Source organism: Peromyscus leucopus, chromosome X, assembly GCF_004664715.2.
Source record: "Peromyscus leucopus breed LL Stock chromosome X, UCI_PerLeu_2.1, whole genome shotgun sequence".
In the NCBI taxonomy this organism is placed as follows: Eukaryota; Metazoa; Chordata; class Mammalia; order Rodentia; family Cricetidae; genus Peromyscus; species Peromyscus leucopus.
The window spans coordinates 133,070,118-133,088,720 of NC_051083.1; the positions used below are offsets into that span (position 1 = coordinate 133,070,118).

Below are 18,603 nucleotides of genomic sequence, written 5' to 3' on the forward strand. Positions count from 1 at the left end.
AACCAGCCAAAAGCTTAACCAGCCAAATGCTTAACCAGCCAAAATCCTCTAGTTTCTGGTCCTCACGCCTTATATATCTTTCTACTTTCTACCACCACTCCCTGGGATTAAAGGCTGGCTTTCTGGGATTAAAGGCGTGTGTCACCATGCTTGGCTATTTCCAATGTGGCCTTGAACTCACAGAGATCCAGAGGGATTTCTATCTCTGAAATGCTAGGATTAAAGGTGTGAGTGCCACCATTTTCTAGCCTTTGTATCTAGTGGCTGTCTGTTCTCTGACCCCAGATAAATTTATTAAGGTACACAATATTTTGGAGAACACAATACCTCCACATCTCCTCTCTTTTTGTCTAAAATTAAAAAAGCTTATAACTAATACAAGAAAAACTAGCCAATAAGCATATACAATATATACAGCCAAAAATTACATTAATGATGTCTAGTCCATTAACATTTTACAGATTCAGATAAAAACTCCATTATATATATTAACAATGTCCAGTCCAGTAACATCTGATAAACTCAGACCAAAAAATTTTCATTACTTATCTTATTTAAAACAAGTAGTTCCTTTTTAAAAGTAGATTCCATAATCTCCCTTTTTATCTTATCATATCCATATTTTCTCTTTTTTCTTTTCATAATAGATTCAGTAGTCTACCTTTTGTTATTTTTATATCTTCCCCTTTTTCTTCAGTGTAGATTCAATGATCTACCTATTTATCCTATTATTTCTTTATCTTTTTTTCTCAGAGTAGATTCGATGATCTATCTCATATCTATATTCTCTTTTTATCTTTTTTCTCAGAGTAGATTCGATGATCTATCTCATATCTATATTCTCTTTTTCTTTTTGCTTTCTAGGGGTGAAGATATCTTTAGGGAATCTTGAAAAGAAAATTTTTGGGTTAATCATCAAGTCCTGTATCATTTGTCCAGTCTCTGCATAATAGGAAAGTTCAGGGCTTGTTTCAAGTCCTTGTTCAAGTAGTCTGTCAGGCTGGATCATCTCAGCTAGCCATCTCAAAATTGTCCTAAGCAGTTTGTAGTCCAAAGTCGATTTTTCCATGGTGTTAATCGGCTTAATGGCTTTATCATAGTCCATGTGGAATCATCGTTGTAGGATCCTGTCATCTTTTTGAAGATTTCAAAGTCACTGTTAGGCTTGGTCATGGTTTCCTGCAGACTTTTTTTTTTTTTTTTTTTTTTTTTTTTTTTTGCCTCCTCTGTGGTTTGGAGCAATCACAGTCTGATAAATGTCTGTCTCTAGGAACCATGAACATTCTACCCTAGAACAGAAAATCTTCACAGCAGTTTCTCCCCACCATTTGTCTTGCCAAACTTTTCCAAACTGACCTTTGCCGATGCTTTCTTGTAACACGATGGTCCTGGCAATTCTTCTCTGAACCAGCAGCAGTAAACCCTTCGTCCCTGGTAGCAGCATCACCGCAGTCACCAACATGATGAGAAGGAGCTGGCAACGTGGAGCAGTAGCCACTTCTTCCATGGTCCCACCACTGATTGTGGTTCAGTCCGGGCCAAAGCTTCTCCCAAGCCTCCTAGGCCGGCCTCAAACTCGGGATCCTCCTGCCTCTGTCTCCTTCAGCAAATCCTACCGGTGTGCGCCACCACAACCGGCTGAGTGTAGCTTGGGCCTGAGCCGGGGCTCACAAGGCCACAGGCAAACAGCTTTTTCATGAATTCGTAACACGAACGTTGGGCGCCAGATGTAGCAGGAATCTTAAAGGTTCTTATTAATAAAATCAAACCCGAGCCAAGTTATTGGGGTCCATGCTGGTAGATCAGAGAGACAAAACGAGCCACAGCTATCTCACCTTGCCAGTTCCTCAGCTGGTCCTGTTTCCTCAGACTGGAAGCTTCTATGTCTTCATCCCAATGACTCTCAGCTGAACTGCTGCTCCAAAGCCTGAATGCTTAACCAGCCCAAAACTTAACCAGCCAAAAGCTTAACCAGCCAAATGCTTAACCAGCCAAAATCCTCTAGTTTCTGGTCCTCACGCCTTATATATCTTTCTACTTTCTACCACCACTCCCTGGGATTAAAGGCTGGCTTTCTGGGATTAAAGGCGTGTGTCACCATGCTTGGCTATTTCCAATGTGGCCTTGAACTCACAGAGATCCAGAGGGATTTCTATCTCTGAAATGCTAGGATTAAAGGTGTGAGTGCCACCATTTTCTAGCCTTTGTATCTAGTGGCTGTCTGTTCTCTGACCCCAGATAAATTTATTAAGGTACACAATATTTTGGAGAACACAATACCTCCACATATCCTTATATCTACGGAGTAGTGTAGCTCTCATCCTCAATCAAAGAAGCTTCTTTTTACAGCAGATGGAGACCATTGTAGAAATCCAAACTGGTCAAAATGCAGAGAACAACAGACTGTGCCATGCCTGACCACAACTAATACATGTTCAACACAGCTCCTACACCTATAGCTCAGGGAACATAGCAGAAGGCAGAAAGAATTAAGAGCCAGAGGATCAGGATGCTTGCTGTGAGATGCTTGCTGTCTTCTGTATATGAAAGGGAAGCTGCACCCATGAAATCTCAACAATGTGGTTGCCTAAACAAGACCTGCACAATGCCAACACCAGTTGTTATAACACTGTGGATATAGGAAATCTCACAAGGCCCCACTTCTAGATAAAGTAGTATAGGCAATCAATGGCAGCTGAGAGAAGGAGACTTACTTAGTCTTGTCCAGGGACAAGCCTCCTAATAGGTTATCCAATCATAAGTGGTGGTCAGCCCTAAACCCAAATACACTAAATGACACTAAATGATATCACCAAGATATTCATGCATGTACATGTAATAATAATTAAATAAGAAGTCATGAATTTGAGAGAGTAGGGGGAATATGGGAGGAGTTGATGGGTGAGAGGAATGAATGGAAATGATGTGAATACAGTACTCATATAATAAATTCTCCAAAATTAAATTTAAAACTAAAAAAAAAACATGCAGTGAGGAAAGTGAAGTTTAGAAGGATCTGATGTGTTCTACCTGCATCCCAATGTCCTAGGATAACTATAAATATGGTCCAGCATAAAATCATCAACATTAAAGTGATGAAAATTTTGCAATTTTTTAAAAAAATTGCTAGGTCCTAGAGCATGAACCTTGTAAATAGCAATGTCATGTTGCAATTTCAAAAAGCTCAACACTGAGGGGAAGAGGAGAGATAGCTCAGCTGCTAAAGATACTTGCTGCCAAGCCCATTGACCTCAGTTCAAGTCCCCAACCCTGCATGGAGGAAGGAGAGACCTGACTCCTCCAAGTTATCCTTTGATCTCTACACCATGCCATGGTATGTTCACACACACACACACACACACACACACACACACACACACACACACCATTAGTGAAATTATTATGGCCACTCCACATAGTTAAAAGGGAGGTTTATTTTGTGGGGTAACTTACAAGTGAAGGGATAGTTTACAGGGTCTGGGAAAGGTGTGGCACAGTCCAGTGGTGTTCTCTGGAGAACTCTGCTTGGTCTACTACCAGTGTCCTGGGTCCAGGAACCAAGAGAGCCCGCGCTTCCGGATCTTGGGTCTTCAAGGTCCTCTCTTGGCCCAGCCTTGTAGGCGTGACCATTACCAAAGCCTCAATAGGGGTTGGAAATTCCAGATCAAAGCTGGAATGGCTACCCACTACAACACACAAATAAATAAATATAAAACAAAAAGAAACAAACAAAAATTTGACATATCTAACAGATCTTTATAGCAGTTCAGTATGTACACACACAAATAAATAAATAGATGACAGATAGATGATAGGTAGATGATAGATAGATAGACAGACAGACAGACAGACAGACAGACAGACAGACAGACAGATAGATAGATAGATAGATAGATAGATAGATAGATAGATGGAAACCAGAAAAAAAATATTTGACACATCTGACAGACCTTTCTAATAGTTCAGGATGACTCTTCAGGACAGCAGAGCCGACTGAGCATGACTAAGTTATATGAAATAAGTCTGAAATAGGACTTTGGTCATTTTCCCCAAATTTCTTCTTCCTCATGAGCTAACACACTGACATATAGTGCAGTCAATGGCATGTTTTCCTTCTGACTCAGAGAAAAGTGGCTTGATAAAATCAAGATGTCTTATTTGTCCCAGTATTAGCGCTTCACTTACTGGATGGACTTGTTTGGACCCATAAGTCAAGTAAGTTGCATCTACAATCTGCTTAGGATTTGGCAACTTCTGCTTTGCAAGGGCTAGATGGCAGTGGTGGAACTTCATGCTCGATAAATCTGTGAACTTCACATAGTGCAGGCAATAGAAATCAAGGGGAAAATCAACACTTGCTGTCAACCAGGGTAGCCTACTGAAAGAGTCCTTATCAGCTCGCCCTCCTAGCTCTTTCAGGAGCTAAAAGCTGGCTGTGTGCAAAGCACTGGTCTGGCTTGTTAATCATGCTGTACAGCTGATGACTGCCTATAAAACGCCCTTTATCTTGAATGCCTGCTTATGTGTGCTTTGCTGACTGTCTTCTTGAAAGGAAATGGGAACCATTTCCAAAGTTCACAGCATTTCTCCCACTTTCTTTCTAAACTGGAGCCATTGAACTTGCAATGAAGAAATAATCTTGAAAATTAGTTTGTTTCCTCAGAATCTATGAGTAGAATCCTTGACTGTTCTCTTTCATTTGGGAAATAATATCTAAAATATTTACAAGGAGGTATTTCCAAAAATGGAGAGAATTGATTTCATCATGTCAACGACTGAAGCACGTTTCTTCCAATCAGACAGATTTTTAGGGCTAGTACTAGAGATTTCCTCTTTATTAAAAAAATCCATCTAGAGGGAGACCTGCTTACTGGGAACTCTTCAGATATTTTCTTATCAATAGTTGAGTTTTTTATTATTGCTATTAAATGACTGTTAGAATACTTCTAATGCATGGCCAGTTTTGAACATTTGTTAAGCACCCTTCCACCTTTTTTCATTTTCTTAAGTGGTCTTCTTTGTTGGACCTAGCGCATTATAATTGAAGAGTAGATACAGAACTAAGGAGACACCTCTCCTCGATGACCAATGACAATGAACTCTCAACTGCTCTTTCTCTTAGCTCTGGCCATGTCCCACTTTCTTTTGATCTCTGAGAGTGATGAATCATTGGTGATCTATATCCTAATAGAGGCAGGAATCTGATACCCTGGATTTGCTGTGAATTATAGTGGACAAGGAGTGTCACTAGTGTTTGCTTAAATGTGGAAAGTAGGGCCTTAAACTCCCTCCTAAGTCCACTAAGACAAATCTGGAATTTGTCTAGGTTCCTATCAGCAGGTCTGAAAGGAAGTCTGTGCACTCTGTCTGGGAAAGCATAAGAGGTAAATGAACAGAGAGGAAGCCAGGCACCAATGTAGAAATGGTGCCAGCTGAAAAACCCTCCAGGCAAACCTCATTAGTATACCAGTTGCCAGTAGGCCCTGGACAGCCTGGGAGGTTGCCTTGTGGATTTTTATGTTCAGAGCCTTTCAGAGGAAGAGCCAAGGAAGTCCTACACCCAGTGTCTATCTTCAATTTAAACCTGATGACACTGGGTCCTGACTTGGGATTCAGTGAATCTGAGTTTTAGAGTCAACAGTCACTGTCCACATGGTCCCAAATAGGTTTCTGTGTTGGTGTCCCTATCTGTACAAAAAGAGGGGGTGTTGTGGATTATAATCTATAATTTTTACTTCTAATATTAAGACTTTAGGATTCTAAGTTTTTTTATAAAATAGGTGAGGACAAACCAAGATCCAGGCCATTTACTTCAGCTGCTTGCTCCTATTAAAAGTATTGCAGAAAAGGACTGTCCTTCCCCTGAACACAGCACCTCTCTGCCCAAGCAGAGCTTTCAGATTTAAAGATGGTCTTGTGCTCTCACATGTACCAAGCAAAAGGAGAAAGCAAAGATGATCACCCCCATTTTGCAGGTGAGGAACTCAAGATTCAAAACTGACATTCAAAATGTCAAGTGACTTGAAGGTAAGTGGAACTCAGTCTCTTGGCTCCAAGGGCCATGCTCAAAGTGTTAACAACAAGCTTACATGCTTGCCTTTGCCCGCTGTTTTGACTGGCATCTGGGCTCCAATGTGACATATCTATAAACTGTTTCAACGGTCAAGGGTGATTACCTGATGAAATCTCAACAAAACCAAACAATTTCCAACCTTTTCCTCCTTTCTTGTTCAGCATTTCCAGTTAATCCTGTATGAAAAGTTTAGGAAAATACTGTTAGAAATCATTTCCAGGAGAAAAAAAAATATGTTTGAAGCTGATCATCAAATAAGGGCAAAAAGACTAGACCAGCAACCAGCTACTGTTCCTGTTTCCTTTGTTGGTCAGCTGAGGGACTACCTGAGAGCCAACTGAACATCAAGTCCACTTGCATGGGCAGTTAGAAGGATCAGATATTCACCATCATGGAGAGAGGATTGACTGAAGAAGGACCCTTTCCCCAGGTAGAGTTTAGTACCAGAGAATGCATGCATGCTAATGTGTCTATGTGCATCTACTTCTCTGGGTGTACAGTCCAGTTTATTAGTGGCACAGTATAGAGAAAAGACTGAACTGGTTTCTTAAAACTTAGCAATACAACCTCGAGTTTTGTAACCAGCTATGGAAAAGTTTAAATAAACTAAGTGAGTGGACTTTTTTTATTAAAAAAAAATTTATTCGTTTTACATACCAATCACAGATCTCCCTCTCTTTTCTCCTCCTGTTCCTTTCTAGGCTTCCCCTTCCCTACTCACCCCTCATTCCCTCCTCCCACAAGGCAAGGCCTTCCATGGGGAATCAGCAGAACCTGGTACATTCAGTTGAGACAGGTCCAAGCTCTTACCCCTGCATCAAGAATATGCAAGGTGTCCCACCATAGGTAGTGAGCTCCAGAAAACCAGCTCATGCACCAAGGATAGATCCTGATCCTACTGCCAGGGGGCTCCTTAAGCAGATCAAGATACAAAATTATCTCCCTTATTCAGAAGGCCTAGTACAGTCCCATGGAGGCTCCACTTGTTACAAAGGAAACAAGCTCATGCATTGCCAGGCCCTTCAGTTTGGATTACCAGTTCTAATCCAAGAACTACTACATATCCCAAAGTGCATGATAGTAGAGTGTGATGTGTGGTGATACTTTATTTGTGCTCTAACAAATAAAGCTTGCCTGGGAATCAGAGGACAAAGCCAGCCACTATATTAAACATAGAGGTCAGGCAGTGGTAGCATATGCATTTAATCCAAGCATTCTGGAGGCAGATTTATCCGGATTTCTGTGAGTTCAATGCCATACCAGGAACAGAGCCAGGCATGGTGGCACACACCTTTAATCCCATCACTAGTTAACCATAGAGGTCTGGAGGTCAGTACAGACAGACAAGAAGTGATAGAGCTGGGTGGAAAGAGGAAATGATGTAGTTGGGTGGAGAGAGGAAGTAAGATGGCAGGGCACAGAAAGGTACATAAGAGTGAGTTTACAGGAATTAGTTCTCGCTTGGGCTGAGAATTTCCTAGTGGTAAGAACTTGTGGCTTGGCTTGTTCTGTTCCTCTGATCTTTCAGCTTTCACCCCATTATCTGGTTCCAGGTGTTTTTAATTAATAAGACCTTTTAAGATTTGCCTTACAGGTTCTGTGTAACAGTTCTGGCTGCCCTTGAACTCACTGTATAGACCAAGCTGGCCTTGCACTCATAGAGAGCTGCCTGCCTTTGCCTCTTGAGTGCTGAGATTAAAGGAGTACACCATCACCTCCCAGCTAACTTTTGATTTTTTTTAATAACACAGTATAAGCATAAACTCGTTGGATGGTTGCACAACAACAATGTAATTATTCAGACAGGAAGTGATAGAGCTGGGCAGAAAGAGGAAGTGATGTAGCTGGGTGGAGAGAGGAAGTAAGATGGCAGGGCACAGAAAGGTATATAGGAGTGAGTATACAGGAAGTAGCTCTTGGGCTGAGGATTTCCTAGTGGTAAGAACTTGTGGCTGGCTTGTTCCATTCCTCTGATCTTTCAGCTTTCACCCCATTATCTGGTTCCAGGTGTTTTTAATTAATAAGACCATTTAGCAATTTGTGTTACAGTGATGGGAGTCACATCCAATGGCTGCCTTCCTTTTTAAAGAAGTTAGGTCTTAGAAACCTCCGCCTTGCATTTCCTTGAAGGTTAAGTCTGCTGCAGTGGAGAGGGTAACAAGGTCAGCATTGCCATCACCGCTTTAACATAGTCTTGGTCTGACCTCATTTCTTGATGTTCCCAAGTTCCATAAAACTCTGTTCTCTGCTTGCCATGATGTGTGGTTACTGTATATTGATTAGTTTTAGAGTCAAGTAAGTTTTCCCATCATGGCCAGCTGGAAAAGCAGCTTGTTGTCAATGAACTTGGTGGTTTATACAATTTCTGGCTCTTTGCAGCAGTATTCTGAGTCTGAGCCAAATGGGGCAAATGTATTTGCCAAGAAGCTTTGGTCCTGGCCTGATTTATTACTGAGTGGCATTTCACACCCAAGGAGTGTGCATTTTTAACTCAGATGGCATGAAGAAATCCTGAAAGCTAATATGGGGACATCGCAGGTTCCTGTGAAATAGCAGCAGCAATGTCTAAAGTAGCAGTGACAGGTGCCTGCTAGCATCCTGCTTTGATTTGCAAGTCACTCTGTGAACACCCAGTCCACCAAGAAAGAGTTTCTAGCACTGTTTCCTCAGCAGCCAAAGACTGAGCAAATGAATGGTGGTGTCCAGTTTCAAAAGGAGTCAATCCTGCTTAATGTGGAGGTTGTAAACACTCATTACCTCTGAAAATCTTAAAATATGTTGCTTAATCCTTTCTTTACAAAGAACAGCCTTCTACAACCCTGAATTGGAGTAAAGAGTGAAACAATTTGAACTTAGGAAAGTCAACTTTATTAGTACATAATTCACACGCCATAAATTTATGCATTGAAATTGTGTAATTCTGTTTTAGTGTGTTCACAGAGATGGACAATCATCCCCACAATTAATTTCTGAATAGTTTCATCACCCTCAGAAGAAACCCAGTACGTGTTAGCATCTGTTCACATTTTCCCAGACTCCCAGCTATAGGTGACCCTTATGTGTTTATGGATTTGCTTGTTCCAGACATTTCATACAAATATAATCATAGTGGGTTAGAAAGGTGATTCAACATTTAGTAGTACTTGCTGTTCTAGCAGAGTGCCTTGCAGAGCACCCACATATACTCATAATCATCTATAACTCCGATTCTATGGGCTCTGGCACTCTCTTCTGGATACTCTAAATTTTGTCTATCTACACACTATCTCTTCTTTAGATACTCTTCTTTAGATACTCTAAATTTTGTCTATCTACACACACCTCAGTGAATATTTGGGACTATTAGGCATAGTACCACTAGGAATGCCTTCGTCCAAATTTTTGTAGGCTTGAGTGGAATTTCTACATTATATGGTGACTCTGCACTTAACTGCTTCTCATAACAGCTGCACTCTTTTACATATCCAGCAGCAGTGTAGGAGGTTTCCAATTTCTTGGCATCAGCTTTAGATTCTTAGTCTTTTATTTATTCTTTTTTTGGCGGGGACTGGGTTGCATGAATCCTAGACTGGCCTCAAACTAGCTATGTAGCCAAGGATGAACTTAAAATTCTGATTCTATTGCCTCTACCTTTCTAATACCAGGATTACAGGTATGTGCACTACATCTGTTTTATGCAATGCTGGGGAACAAATCTCACATAGGGCTTTGTGCACACTAGGCAGGTACTCTACCAACTAAGCTATATTCCCAGGCCTAGGCCCACTTGTAGTTTTTTTTTTTTAATTAAACTTTTCAAAGTGAAAAAGGACATGTTCTAATATTAATATGTTTAGTAACACAAACTGTAATTATATGCCTTGCATTTCTTGCATAGTGTCAAAACAGCCCCTTCAAATGCACAGAAATGTTGAATAATATTATACATTACTAAGCTCACTTGGGTTCCAGTACACTAAATCACTGAAGCTCTTGACCAAGTAACTAAACCCTGACAAAGCTCTAGGGAAGATTGTCATCTAAGTTTAAGTGCACCCTGCAGATCCATTCAGCAGTGCTCATGTAGGCACGAACACTCTAGGGCAGTGGTTCTCAGCCTGAGGGTTACCTTTTCACAAGGGTCACATATCAGACACCCTGCATATCAGATATTTACATTATGACCCATAACAGTAGCAAATTACAGTTATGTGGTAGCAACAAAAATAATTTTTATGACTGGGGGTCACCACAACATGAGAAACTGTGAGGAAGGTTGAGAACCACCAATCTAGGGCTAGTGACACATCAAAGACTTTACTCCTCTCTGGAAGAGGACCAGAATATCAGAGAAATAACTTCCTACCAGAGGCCATGGGAACACAGATGAAGCCCCTAAACAGTGAGTTCTTTCTGTTCATATCTGGCCTCTTTCTGTACCTCCCAGGTCTAGTTCTCTGGACTAAAATATACTCTTTGACCTGTAGCTTAGATTGTTAATGAAAACAGTGATTAGTAATGGTTAACCAGTGTCCTGTGGACGAGGATGGTCTGAGGCAACAGGAGGTCTGTTGCTTAGGAAGCATTTTATTCCTGTCCTCGGCTCTGTACTCCTTTCTATCATCCATGTTGGAAGTCTAGAGAACAGTGGTCTCAGGCTTCTGGTGTATACACAGCCAGCCAGCCTGATGTACAGCTTTTCCCATCTTGCTCCTCAGTCCTCGCCCAGCCAGTACCCAAACAAGATAATTTTGGTAGTGAAGGTATAGGCTGCCACTTCGGGACACAGATTAAAGTCTTTGTTCAGAAAGCTCCAATTACTCCCCCCACCATGACATCCATTTTGTGTTTGATTTGGAGAACATAAAATAGCAGAGCATGAAATCAATAGAGTGTTTTTTTTATTAAGAATTTTTTTCATTCATTTTACACACCAAAGAGCCCCCTCTTTCCTCCACCCCCAAGACTCTCCCCCAGTGTACCCCCATTCCCCCCTCACAAGAAGGCAAGGCCTCCCATGTGGAGACACATCCAGTAGAGGCAAGTCCAAGCCCTTCCCCCTGCCTCAAGGCTGCACGAGGTGTCCCATCATAGGTAGTAGGCTCCAAAAAGCCCCCTCATGCACCAGGGATGGATTCTGATTCTACCATCAGGGGGCCCCCCAAGAAGATAAGGGTACACAACTGGTTCACCATGCAGAGGGCCAAGCCCAGTACCATGTAGGCTCCATAGCCATTGATCCAACTTTCATGAGTTCCCATTAGTTTGCTTTGGTCGTCTCTGCAGGTTTCTCCATCATGATCCTGATGCACTTGCTCATAGAATCCCTCTTCTCTCTCTTTGACTGGACTCCTGGTGTTTGGCTGTGGATCTCTGCATCTGCCTCCATCAGTCATTGGAGAAAAATTCTGTGGTGACAATTAGGGTACTCACCGATCTGATCACTGGGGCAAGCCAGTTCAGTTCAGGTACCCTCTCCACTATTTCTAGTAGTCCAAGCTGTGGTGGTCATCCTTGGACATTCCTGGCAACTGCCCTAGCACTGGGTTTCTCTCTATCCCCATGATATCTCCCTCCATCATGCTATCTCTCTCATTGGTTTCCCACTCCATCCCTGTTCCAGCTTGACAATCCCATTTCCCTATGTTCTCATCCCCCATCCTCTACCCTCATTGCCCACCCCTCACCCCCAGTTCACTCATGGAGATCTCAACATTCGCCCTGGGTAGAGTGGTGTCTTTTAAAGGGAGGTCAGCCTTTTGGAATTTTGTTTGGTTTTGATTTTGTTTTTGTTTTTACTTTTTTTCTTTAGAGTTGAGTGAATAAGTAGCTTGTATGATGTCCTTAAGTTTTGTGTTGCTAGCCCTGAAATAACAGAGTCCCTAGCCTCTACAGACTGAAAATGCTGAGCCTGTGTTGTCCAGAACTAATGACTGCCTTTGCAGTAATGGCAGTCTCTTTTGCCTTTTATGTTTGCATGCATGGTGTACAGTATGTACCATTTTGATCCTAGTATGTGCTCAGTATCCCAGTTAAAGTCTCAGTTTTGGTCCCTAAAACATCCAGAAACAGGCGAGGTGGAGACTGTGTTGAATTGTTTTAAATAAGGAAGTTACAGACATTTATAAACTGCTTGAAGCAAAAATGCTATGAAGAAATGTCTCAGAGGCAGTATGAGGAATCAATGTGTCCTGGATCTAGAGGCTGAACTCCAAGTAGCTGAACTCCAAGTAACAGTTGGTTTCTTGTTTGGAAATAATTAGATTCACAGTAAACTGCAAACACGGTAGGAAGAAGCCACCATTTACCCCTAAGACAGTCTTCCTCATTGTTACATGTTCCATACCAACCCTACAATGTCAGAACCAAGAAAGTGATACCATACCGATACAGGATTTCTCCCTCCCTCCCTCCCTCCCTCCCTCCCTCCCTCCCTCCCTCTCTCTCTCTCTCTCTCTCTCTCTCTCTCTCTCTCTCTCTCTCTCTCTCTCTCCCTCTCTCTCTCTCTCTCTCTCTCTCTCCTCTATCTGTGTGTGTGTGTGTGTGTGTGTGTGTGTGTGTGTGTGTGTGTTGCTGGAGGGCTTCTCTCCAGGTTCCCCAAGCCCCACAGTCCCACAATCCACTTATAAAATAATCACTCAGACGCTTATATCACTTATAAACTGTATGGCCATGGCAGGCTTCTTGCTAACTGTTCTTTTATCTTAAATTAACCCATTTTTATAAATCTATACCTTGCCACGTGGCTGGTGGCTTACCAGCGTCTTCACATGCTGCTTATCCTGGTGGTGGCTGCAGTGTCTCCCCTCTCAGCCTTCCGCTTCCCAGAATTCTCCTCTCTTCTTGTCCCACCTACTTCCTGCCTGGCAACCTACTTCCTGCCTGGTCACTGGCCATCAGTGTTTTATTTATATAGAGCAATATCCACAGCACTTCCCCTTTTTTTCTTTTTTTTAAAAAGGAAGGTTTTAACTTTAACATGGTAAAATTATATGTAACAAAACAATTATCGAGCAAGAATTACAGTTACAATATTAAAGAAGATGTCCTATCTATCTTATATTTGTGAGTTTAAGGTTTTATATCTAACTTATCTTTTATCATAACTGAGGAAATTACAACTATCTAGTTTTCAACCACATCAAAGACCTGAGAAGGAACATAATGGTACCTGAGAAATGGTAGATGGATGCAAGCAACTTTATATTGCTCTATATAAATAAAACACTGATGGCCTGTGACCAGGTAGGAAGTAGGTTGCCAGGCAGGAAGTAGGTGGGACAAGGAGAGAGGAGAATTCTGGGAAGCGGAAGGCTGAGAGGGGAGACACTGCAGCCACTGCCAGGATAAGCAGCATGTGAAGACGCTGGTAAGCCACCAGCCACATGGCAAGGTATAGATTTATAAAAATGGGTTAATTTAAGATAAAAGAACAGTTAGCAAGAAGCCTGCCATGGCCATACAGTTTATAAGTGATATAAGCATCTGAGTGATTATTTTATAAGTGGATTGTGGGACTGTGGGGCTTGGGGAACCTGGAGAGAAGCCCTCCAGCAACATGTGTGTGTGTGCATTTAAAAACTTTGTTACACACTTCCATTTTCATGTTTCTAGATAAATATTCAGGAGTACAATTGCTGGTATTTATATATTTTTCTTAAGAAGCTGCACAATTTCCAGAGCAGGTGTACCATTTAGAATACCCACCAGACATTTATGTGTAATGTATTTCCTCCACATCCTCCCCAGAATCTGGTGTTGCGCTAAATGTTTTCCAAAGACAGAAATCTCATATCCACACAATGCTACTTAGAGCATTCAAAATGTTGTTTATATCATATGATTTTTATATACTACCTGTTACTATAGTAGATAAAACAGATGGACTGATAAATACTGAACCAGCATTATATGGCCAGAGTAAAGTAAGTTAACTTGTGATGTGTATTTCCTATTATAAGTGATTAAAATGTTGTTTAGAATTTTTCTGCATACTTTGCTCTGTAATTTTCTGTCTGGATAGTCAATGTTTTTGGTGTCAGGACAATACAACAACCCAGCAAGTGTTCCCTGAAAGAGGTCATGCTCATATAGAGGTGGTACTAACTCTTCTTTCACCACCACACAGAAAAGAAAATTACAGGCTGATCATTCTGATAGACATGGTTGCAAACATTCTCAATAAAATGTTAGCAAACTAAATTCAGGATCACACCAAAAAGATCATTCAACATTTGAAACTATCTGAGCCTAGAGCCTTCCTTTTGCCATACTGGGTGTGGGGGGTCAAATCCAGGACTTCCTAGATGTTAGACAAGCTCTCTACCACTATGGCACATTTCAGCTCCTTTGAACATTCACATCAGGAGTTTTAATAATTTTGATTCCTTTTCTCAGAATTACAATGATATATTTTAATACTGGGTAATTTGGTCATTTGTACTTTAGGAAAATCGCTCCATTTCTTTAAAATTTCCAAATTTAATATGTAAAATGGTGTTTTCTTTATCTACAGGGTGTGTAGTAATAATTCCTTTTTCATTCATTGCAATTTTAATTTTCAGGTTCAACAACTTTACTAATTTTGTCAAATATAGCTTTTTTATTGGGTTTATCTCTATTTTTTTTCCAGTATCATTTATTTTAATTCTTTATTGTTTCCTTCTGCTTGGTTTTGAGATTCTGTTTTCTTTTGCAAAGTGCTTTGAGAGCTTAAATTATCCCCTCACTTCTAATGTAAACATTTAATGCTATGACTCTCTCTTGGAACAACTTTGCTCATGCTCCACAAGTTTGGACATATTGTGGTATCATTTTCATTCAGAGTTGTAGTCAACATATTTATTTTCTTCAGAATTCTGACACAATTTTTAAAGCTAGCACTTTTGTTTCTAAGTGTTTTGAAAATTTTCACCTCTTTTTCTATTATTGTTTTCTAGTTTGATTCTATTATAGTCACAGAAAATATCATGTACTATTTCAATCCTTTTAATTTTTTCTAGATCATTTTTAGTTCACTTGTAGATCCTATATTTTTCAGCTCAGTTCTTTAGAAGATGTCTTTTTGGTGTATTGATGCCTTTACCATTATATAATGTCCTTCTCCATCCCCAATTATTTTCTTTGCTCTAAAGTCTATCTTATCTAATATTACTGAAATAGTCTTGATGTCATTTAATATTTGCATAATTTATTTCTTTCTATAATAGTTTTTCTTTATTCTTTAGATTTTCATACATGTATACAATAAATATGATGATATCCATTTCCCTTTTCCAATTCCCCCTCATATTCTCCCATATGTCCCCCTCCCAACTTCATATCTTGGTGCTGCCTATATGTACATGAGTGTTGTGTCATCCACTTGAGCATGGGTAGTACACTAGTGGTCACTTCATCAAAAAAGAGTGGTTCTTCCTCCTCCAACAACTGTCTCCTGCCAATAACTCCTCAGTATGTCATGGATTTGGAGATCATCTGCCCATCTATGCCACAATTTGACCTGGGCTGAAATTATATGGTTTTGTGCATATAACAATAGCTGCTATGTGTTCAGGAGTTTGATAGTCATATCATGCCCAGAAAACAGCTTTCATATCACCTTTCTTCATCCTCTGGGTCTTATATTATTTATGCTTCTTCCATGATATTCCCTGAGCCTGGGATGGGGGAATTGATAAAAATGTCATATGACATACCGAAATTAAACTAAAATTAAATAAACAATTTAACATCTATAAACAGTAATGAGACTGAAGTAGTAATAAAAAGCCTCCAAACTAAAAAAAATAGCTCATAACTAGATTGATACATAGAAGAATTCTACCAGAATTTTAAAGAATTACTTAAATTATCCCATAAAATAGAGAAAACAAAGGCTTCCTTTTTTTTCTTTAGCAAAACCAGCATTACCCTGATGATACCCAAATCAAATGAATTAATTCACCACACAAAAATAAAGTAAAATAAGATAAAATTACAGGCTGATCTTCCTGATAAACAAAGATACACAAATTTTCAATATAATATTGGCAAACTGAATTCAATATCACATAAAAAGATCATTCATCATGACTAACTTGACTTTATTCCATCAATACAAGGATGACTCAATATACATATATTAATAATTATAATTAAACTTATAAATAAATGGACAAAAGACAAAAATCACATGATCATCTCAATAGACACAGAAGCCATCATGTAGCTAGAGGTTTTTCTGGTCTTGCCTGGCCCACAGACAAGACAAATCTCTCTCACCCACCAGTGTTGCAGCCTCTCAGACCCAACCAAGTAAACACACAGAGACTTATATTGCTTACATACTGTATGGTCATAGCAGTCTTCTTGTTATCTAGTTCTTGTATCTTAAAATAACCCATTTCTATTAATCTATAAGTTGCCATGTGGCTTGTGGCTTACTGGTACCTTACATCTTGCTTGTCATGGCGGCGGCTGGCAGTGTCTCTCTGACCCAGCCTTCCTGGTCCCAGGATTCTCTTCTCTGCTTGTCCTGCCTATACTTCCTGCCTGACTACTGGCCAATCAGTGTTTTATTTATTAACCAATCAGAGCAACACATCTAACATACAAAACATCCCATAGCACCATCATGTTAAATGGAGAAAAGAACCTCAAAAGAGTTCCCACTAAGAACAGTAATAATAACACTATTAATGTAGTACTTGAAGACATAGTTAGAACTAACATGACCAGAGAAGAGCATAAAAGGGATACAAATTGGAAAAGAAATCAAGGTATCCCTATTTGCAGATCATGATTCTATTATATATATGAAACACCAAAGACTCCACAAAAACCACTCTTAGAGATAATTAATTTGAACCAAGTGGCAAGATACAAAATTGACATACAAAAACCAACAACCTGTAAGGAGGACCCTAGGAAGGGCACATGGATTGGCCAATGATGGAGAAATGGATGAGATCTACATGAACAAGCTGGGGGTTGAGGGGGAATAATAGAGGGCAAGGGATGGGGGTGAGAGCTTAGAGGAGTGGGAGCTTTGAGCTGGAATGGGAACAGAGTGAGAGAGCAAGGAAAGAGATACCATGATAAATGGAGACAGCATGGGAATAGGGAGAAGCAGAGTGCTAGAAAGATTCCCAGGAATCCACAGGATGACTCCACCATAGACTACTGGCAATGGTCAAGAGGGTGCCTGAACTGACCTACTTTGGTGATCAGATGGCTGAATACCCTAACTGTCATCATAGAACCCTCATCCAGTGACTGAAGGAAGCAGATGCAGAAATTAATGGCTGGGTCCCAGGCAGAGCTCCAGGAGTCCAATTGATGAGAGAGAGGAGGGATTATATGAGCAAGAGACATTGAGACCATGATTGGAAAAAGTACAGAGACAACTAACCAAACTAGTGGAAACACATGAAGTGTGGACCAATAGCTGAGGAACCCCCATGGTACTGGACTATACCCTCTGGATAAGTGAGACAGTTGTTTAGCTTGAACTGTTTAGGGAATCCCCAGGAAGTGGGATCGGGACCTGTCCCTAGTGCATGAGCTGGTTTTTTGGAACCTAGTGCCTATGGTGAGATACTTTGTGCAGCATTGGTGCATGGAGGGGGGTGCTTGACCTGCCTCAACTGAATGTACCAGGCTCTGCTGACTCCCCATAGGAGACCTTGCCTTGGAGGAGGTGGGAAAGGGGGGTGTGTTGAGGGGGGATGCTGGGGGGCAGGATGAGGGAGGACAGGGGAATCTGTGGTTTGTATGTAAAATGAATAGAAAATCTCTTAATAAAAAGAGAAAACAATGGAGTGGAGTAGAGAAAAAAAAAACCTTCCTATATACCAATGACAAACAGACTGAAAAAGAAAGGGAAACAATCCCATTCACAATAACCACCCAAAATATCTGGAAACAAACCTGACTAAGAAAATTAAAGACCTTTATAATGGAAATTTTAAGACACTGAAGAAAGAAATTGACACTAGAAGATGGAAAGGTGCCCCATACTCACGGAATCAAAGTATTAATATTATGAAAAGACCATCTTACCAAGAGCAATCTACTGGTTCATTGCTGTCATCTCAAATCAAAATTCCAATTCCATTATTCACACACAGAAACAATCCAAAATTTTATATAGAGGCACAAAAGACCTAGGATAGCCAAAGCAATCCTGAACAACAACAAAAAACCTTCTGTGGAAGGTTTAACTATACCTGATTTCATATTGTTCTACAGAGCTATGGTAATGAAAACAACATGTTACTGACACAAACACACACAGAGAGATCGATGAAACTGAGTTAAGGACGTAGATATCAGTCCACATAAGTAGTTACTACAGATGCCAGAAATATAAATTGGATAAAAAACATTTTTCAACAAACAATCTGAGAAAACTAGATGTCCACATGCATAACTTCTAGCACATCACTTTAAATCTTCTTAAATTATTATATTTGAGAAAACATCTTGAAATACTATATCACTAGGTTATATTTTTATCTTATTTGCCAAAGTCTTACGCCATTGTTTAATGTAGTTACTGATATTAGTGT

At 40.3% G+C, this 18,603-nt stretch overlaps 1 protein-coding gene across 5 annotated transcripts in view; it reads left to right on the forward strand.

Moving 5' to 3' along the window:
* The window catches only part of Mamld1 (mastermind like domain containing 1), a 145,862-nt gene that overhangs the window by 64,004 nt on the left and 63,255 nt on the right, over window positions 1-18,603 (forward strand). The gene's annotated exons all lie outside the window — the stretch shown is intronic.